We start from the raw sequence: 6,336 nt of genomic DNA on the forward strand, positions 1-6,336 counted from the left end.
ATGCAGGTCCCCTTCGAACGAATTGGCATGGACCTCATCGGGCCATTGGAACGGTCAGCACGTGGGCATCGCTTTGCATTGGTTCTGGTGGACTATGCAACACGATACCCGGAGGCAGTTCCGCTCCGCACTATTTCGGCGAAAAGTGTCGCGAGCGCACTGTTTTCCCTAATCTCCCGGGTGGGAATCCCGAAAGAGATTCTCACCGATCAGGGCACGGCGTTCATGTCACGAACGATTCGCGAACTGTATGAATTATTGGGCATTAAATCGGTTCGCACCAGCGTCTATCACCCACAAACAGATGGTCTGGTGGAACGATTTAATCGCACATTGAAATCCATGATTCGTAAGTTCGTTCACGAGGACGCCAAAAATTGGGATAGGTGGCTAGAACCTCTGTTGTTCGCTGTTCGCGAGGTCCCGCAAGCCTCCACGGGGTTTTCCCCCTTCGAGCTTCTCTATGGACGCCAGCCTCGGGGGGTGCTGGATGTCCTTAGGGAGGCTTGGGAGGACGGACCTTCGGCGAGTAAAAATGAAATTCAGTATGTCCTGGACCTGAGAACAAAACTCCACACTTTGGGGCGGCTGTCAATGGAGAATTTGTTGCAGGCTCAGGACAGACAACGACAGCTCTACAACAGAGGCACTAGACTGCGTCAATTTTCACCGGGAGATAAAGTCCTTGTATTACTCCCTACGTCGAGTTCTAAATTACTCGCGAAGTGGCAAGGGCCCTTTGAGGTCACACGGCGAGTTGGCGAGCTCAACTATGAGGTCGTGCGGTCAGATAGGGACGGGGCACGTCAAATCTATCACCTCAACCTCCTCAAAAAATGGTCTGAGGCGGAGTCAGTGATGCTTGCGACGGTAGTGAGCGGAGAGGAGGATCTCGGGCCGGAGGCGGTCCAAAAGCCTCAATCTATCGCTCTGGCCTCGGGAGGAGACCACCTCTCACCCTCGCAGCTCACTGACGTAAGTCGTTTACAAGCAGAATTTGCTGACGTCTTCTCGCCCCTACCCGGCCGGACCGACCTCATTCAGCACCACGTTGAGACGGAGCCGGGCGTGGTTGTTCGCAGCCGGCCTTATCGCTTACCTGAACACAAGAAAAAAGTCGTTCAGGCAGAATTAGAAGCTATGCTAGACATGGGGGTAATAGAAGAGTCCAACAGTGACTGGGCGAGCCCGATTGTTTTAGTCCCTAAACCTGACGGCTCGGTCCGGTTCTGCGTGGACTACCGTAAGGTAAACGCGGTGTCAAAATTCGATGCTTATCCAATGCCAAGGGTTGACGAATTGCTTGATCGGCTAGGAACTGCTCGTTTTTATTCGACACTGGACTTAACAAAGGGATATTGGCAAATCCCCTTGTCTCCTCTATCCAAAGAAAAAACAGCTTTCACCACGCCGTTTGGATTACACCAATTTATCACCCTTCCTTTCGGCTTGTTCGGGGCTCCTGCGACCTTCCAGCGTCTGATGGACAGAATTCTCCGGCCGCATGCTGCATATGCCGCTGCCTATCTAGATGATATCATCATCTATAGTGCGGACTGGCAGCGTCATATGCAGCACTTGCGAGCTGTCCTGAAGACGCTGAGAAGGGCGGGGCTCACCGCCAACCCAAAGAAGTGTGCGATTGGGCGGGTGGAGGTAAGATATCTGGGCTTCCACTTGGGTCATGGGCAGGTGCGTCCCCAAATTGATAAGACCGCAGCCGTTGCGACCTGTCCGAGACCCAAGACCAAAAAGGAGGTTAGACAGTTCCTGGGGCTGGCGGGGTATTACAGGAGGTTTGTGCCTAATTATTCGGAGCTCGCCAGCCCGCTGACTGATCTAACTAAAAAGGAGGTGCCAGATACAGTTCAGTGGACGGAGCGGTGCCAGCAGGCTTTTACCCAGATAAAGGCTGCTCTGTGTGGTGGACCGCTCCTACAAGCTCCTAACTTTTCTCTCCCTTTTTCCCTACAGACTGACGCCTCGGACAGGGGGTTGGGCGCAGTCCTGTCCCAGGAGGTGGAGGGTGAAGAGCGGCCGGTGCTGTACATCAGTCGCAAGCTCTCTAAGAGAGAGACGATGTACAGCACCATAGAGAAGGAGTGTTTGGCCATCAGGTGGGCCGTTCTCACCCTTCGCTATTACCTCCTCGGGCGGGAGTTCACCCTCTGTTCGGATCACGCCCCCTTGCAGTGGCTCCACCGCATGAAAGATACCAACGCGCGGATCACCCGTTGGTATCTGGCGTTACAACCCTTTAAGTTCAAGGTGGTCCACAGGCCGGGTGCTCAGATGGCTGTGGCTGACTTCCTCTCCAGGAGGGGGGGGGGGGGGGAGGCTGCAGGCCGGATGGCTCCCCGGCCTGAGACGGGCGGTGGGGGTATGTGGCGGGGTGGGCGTGGTCCCGCGAGGTCTGTAGCGGGAGAGAGAGGGCGGAGCCGAGCGGTCGGTAAGTAGGTCAAGTGCAAATGACGAACACCTGTCTCTGATTGCAGTAATTGGCGTGGAGAGACCGCATATAAGCGGCTGCTGGGAGAGAGTGGGGAGAGAGAGACCGACTGGGACTTGCCACGTGAGCTGCCAAACAAGACCTGAGTGACTGTGCTGTACAAGAGAGATCAACTAAAAGAGAGAAGCATTTGTGAACCATTGATGATTGAGGCGCCCTCGTGCGTGATTTATGTTTGTTTATGAGAAAGACTGTTTAATAAAGTTGCAAGTCCCAGTCACGCCGACCCCGCCTTCTTCCTTCCTGACCAAGAGTATTCCGAACCGCTTCACACCATATTTCAGCCCTAAAATATGAATCAATCTACACATATTTCAGCCCTAAAATATGAATCAATCTACTCGATTAATCAATCTACTCATATTTCAGCCCTAAAATATGAATCAACCTACTCGATTAATCAATCTACAATCTAAAGCTGTTTCATATATATCATATATATTTATATACACGTATATATGGCTCTATAGGCTCTATATATCAGATGGGCTGCAGCATTAATTTTGCCTAAAAATATTGTTTTATCAGTTAAATTAAACACTAATTTCACATATGTCTTTCTTAATTTAAGCACTTTTAAATTACCCTTTCATAAAAATGACTGTTTTCTAGGGTTTCACCTCAGCTTATCTTAATGCCCCTTGCGTTAGTACCCTTATCTTTACCACTCATTGGGTACCTCCCATGACTACTGGGTACTAAAAGAGTGTTATTATGAAAGAATATCTTTTCTTTGCTGGGGAGTGTGTGATACCATAGATATACATAATAAAGGCTAGATGTCTTACGGCGGAGTCTCTAACGGCATCACCGGCGGCCATCTTGTCACCGGCGGCCATCTTGTCACAGGCCATCTTTCTGGCGGGCTCCTGATGTAAGGTGAGTGATCTGAACACAAATACTCTTATCTCGCTGAAATCTTGACGGATTTTCAAATGGTTTGGTTTCTTACAAACGTTATTAACGTGGCTATAATTATGGATGCTTGAACAAATTATTTATTATTATTTTATTGACGTTTATAACATACCAAACAGTTTGAAAATCGGTAGAAAATGTATGGTTATTTAAAAAGTACACGCACAATTAAAACACAATGTTACGAGTGAGCGAGCTGACTGTGACAAGATGGCCGCCAGGTGCGGACGTCGACCTCCATTGGCCAGCAGCGCGGACGAGACATCTAGCCTTTATTATGTATATCTATGTGTGATACACCCAATGGCATGAGCGTCGGAACTATTGTATGTGTGCGGGACAAGACCCACCCACTTTTTACGACCAATGATATTTATCGTCTCTAATTCAGCTACCGCTAACCGATAAACACTTATTATTAAACACATGTTAGACGCTTTATTTATACTTTATAAATGCCTTTCCGATCTGATATGTGATGGGAAAAGGGTGTGGAGCGAGTTCGACAAAAAGCGGATTCGAACCTCGGGTCGATTTGCATCAAAACGTAATGATACACTCTAAAAAATGCTGGGTTTGTTTTAAGCAAACATTTAACCCAACCGCTGGGTTAAAAAGACCCATTCACTGGGTTAAAACAACCCAATTGCTGGGTTAGTCCATTTTCAACCCAACTTGGGATGTTTTTAACCCAGCATTTTTAAGAGTGTATGCGTCTGACCCCAACACTATCGCCACTTTAAGTGTTTCAGTGAATTCTGTAATTTTGTCTGGCCCAACCAGACGTTTAGTAAACAACGCAGTATAATTGTACTTAAAGGTGCACTATGTAACATTTTTCAGTAAAATATCCAAACACCACTAAGATAAAGGAGGCCTACGATCAATCAGATCCAGAAATAAATACAAAACCTATGATAATAGAAAGAAAACAAGTTATATATATATGTATATATATGACCCTGGACCATAAAACCACACTCTTAAAAAAGCAATTTAAGCAATTGGGTTGTTTTAACCCAGTGAATGGGTCGTTTTAACCCAGCGGTTGGGTTAAATATTAGCTTGAAACAACCCAATTGCTGGGTTAGTCCATTTTCAACCCAACGTGGGTTGTTTTTAACCCAGCATTTTTTAGAGTGCAGTCATAAGGGTAAATTTTTTGAAATGGAGATTTATACAGCATGAATAAATAATTTTTACATTGATGTATTGTTTGTTAGGATAGGACTAAAACTGAAAATCTGGAATCTGGGGATGCAAAAAAATCTAAATATTGAGAAAATCTTCTTTAAAGCTGCACTATGTAACATTTTTGCAGTAAAATATCCAAACACCACTAGATCAGTGTTATATATTTTGTTCACTTGAGTATCCCAAATGTTTCCAACTATTTGTAAACCGTGCGATTTTACCCGAGGAACCGGGACGTGTGAGGGCGTGGCCTGTCGATGACATCATATCCGTGTTCCCCTCGGTTTGCGGTTTTATTCTGCAGAAACGCTTTACTCTCACTGCAGTGTGAACAAGTGTCATATTTAAAGGCCCACTGAAGTGCATTGAAACAGGCAGCATTATTCAACGTATTGAAGTAATTTCCCCTGAAACGACTCCAGCTGTTAGCAGCTCCTCCCCTTTTTTGAAACGACCAATAGCGTTTCGTTATTACCACAGTTTGACTAGAGCCTTTCTGTTTGGTAAAGCCAGTTTTCTCCGAATTTAACCGTTTATCATCATAATCTCCTCCATATCTCTTTGAATTACAGCATTCTGTGCAGAATTTAAATGGGTCCGATATGTTTTTTTGTCTGCGCCGACTCGCGCATATGATCCGCGCTGCACTATGTGTGTGTGCTGCGCGTGAAACTATCGTGAACCCAGACTTCATTCACCTCGATTGAAAACATATTCACACCGTCTGAATCGTTTCCTTTCGCATGTATAGTGTGCAATGTGCCGTTCACCATGTAGAAAACAACTAACAACTGACCGATTTCAGACGCAGTTCAGGGTCTATTTATAATGCAGGGGGCGGGACTTCAGATTCTAGAGCGCATTTGATTGGACAGAAGATTTGAGTCTGCGATGATGTCATCAAAATCTGTGATTCGTTTTAACGGAAGTGAGAGACTGTAAGTTTTGAATGCTTATATCTCCTAAATGCAAATTTTGTCATTGTTTTGGAACACACCAGCTTATTCATAACCTTAAAGCTAAGATCATCATACTAAAAGCTAAAAAACTTTATTTTGACTTCAGTGGGCCTTTAAATATCACTCCTGCATGAACACAGACACTCAAAGGTATTCACCACATTCACGGCAACCCGTCAAAATAAAAGTTGGGTTTAACGTGAAGAAATTGACTACAGATTGTAACCTACAGTACATTTAGCTACGTCTCTATGTAATAATAATACATCTCTACTAATAATAATAGGCTAATTATGAAATAAATAATACTAATTATATAATTATTAATGGTTGCTTATTTTTCACTTGATCTTTCATTTATAAACAATGTTTACTTTTAAACAGCATACAGCCTTTACATGTTTATGTATTATTTACTTATGATTATCATCATAAATATCATCAAGAACTGACAAAATGTTTAAAAAAAAATGTGTACCTTGAATGCAATGTAAGTCGCTTTGGATAAAAGCGTCTGCCAAATGCATAAATGTAAATCATAAATAATAAATATTGATTTAAAAAAAAATTTGTTAAATAAAATAATTAAAAAAAACATTTTGCTGTGGTACCAAAATTGATACAGAGTACCATACAATTGTTATGGTATTGGTACCGACTACTGGAACAACTACTGCACTCTTTCAGGTGTAAAACAGTTTGGATAGTTGTTAATATGAGAATTATGATGCATTATTTAAGAGTTTTAAGTATTAT

At 44.2% G+C, this 6,336-nt stretch overlaps 1 protein-coding gene across 1 annotated transcript in view; it reads left to right on the forward strand.

Annotated features, from left to right (window-relative positions):
* Positions 1-3,239: 3,239 nt before the first annotated feature.
* The window catches only part of kcnj10b (potassium inwardly rectifying channel subfamily J member 10b), a 71,170-nt gene continuing 68,073 nt past the window's right edge, over positions 3,240-6,336 (forward strand). Inside the window, exon 1 of the mRNA XM_079819721.1 lies at positions 3,240-3,388. The gene's annotated coding sequence lies outside the window, so the exon portion shown is untranslated. The remainder of the gene's footprint in view (positions 3,389-6,336) is intronic.

This window comes from Gobio gobio (genome assembly GCF_949357685.1).
Source record: "Gobio gobio genome assembly, chromosome: 6".
In the NCBI taxonomy this organism is placed as follows: domain Eukaryota; kingdom Metazoa; phylum Chordata; class Actinopteri; order Cypriniformes; family Gobionidae; genus Gobio; species Gobio gobio.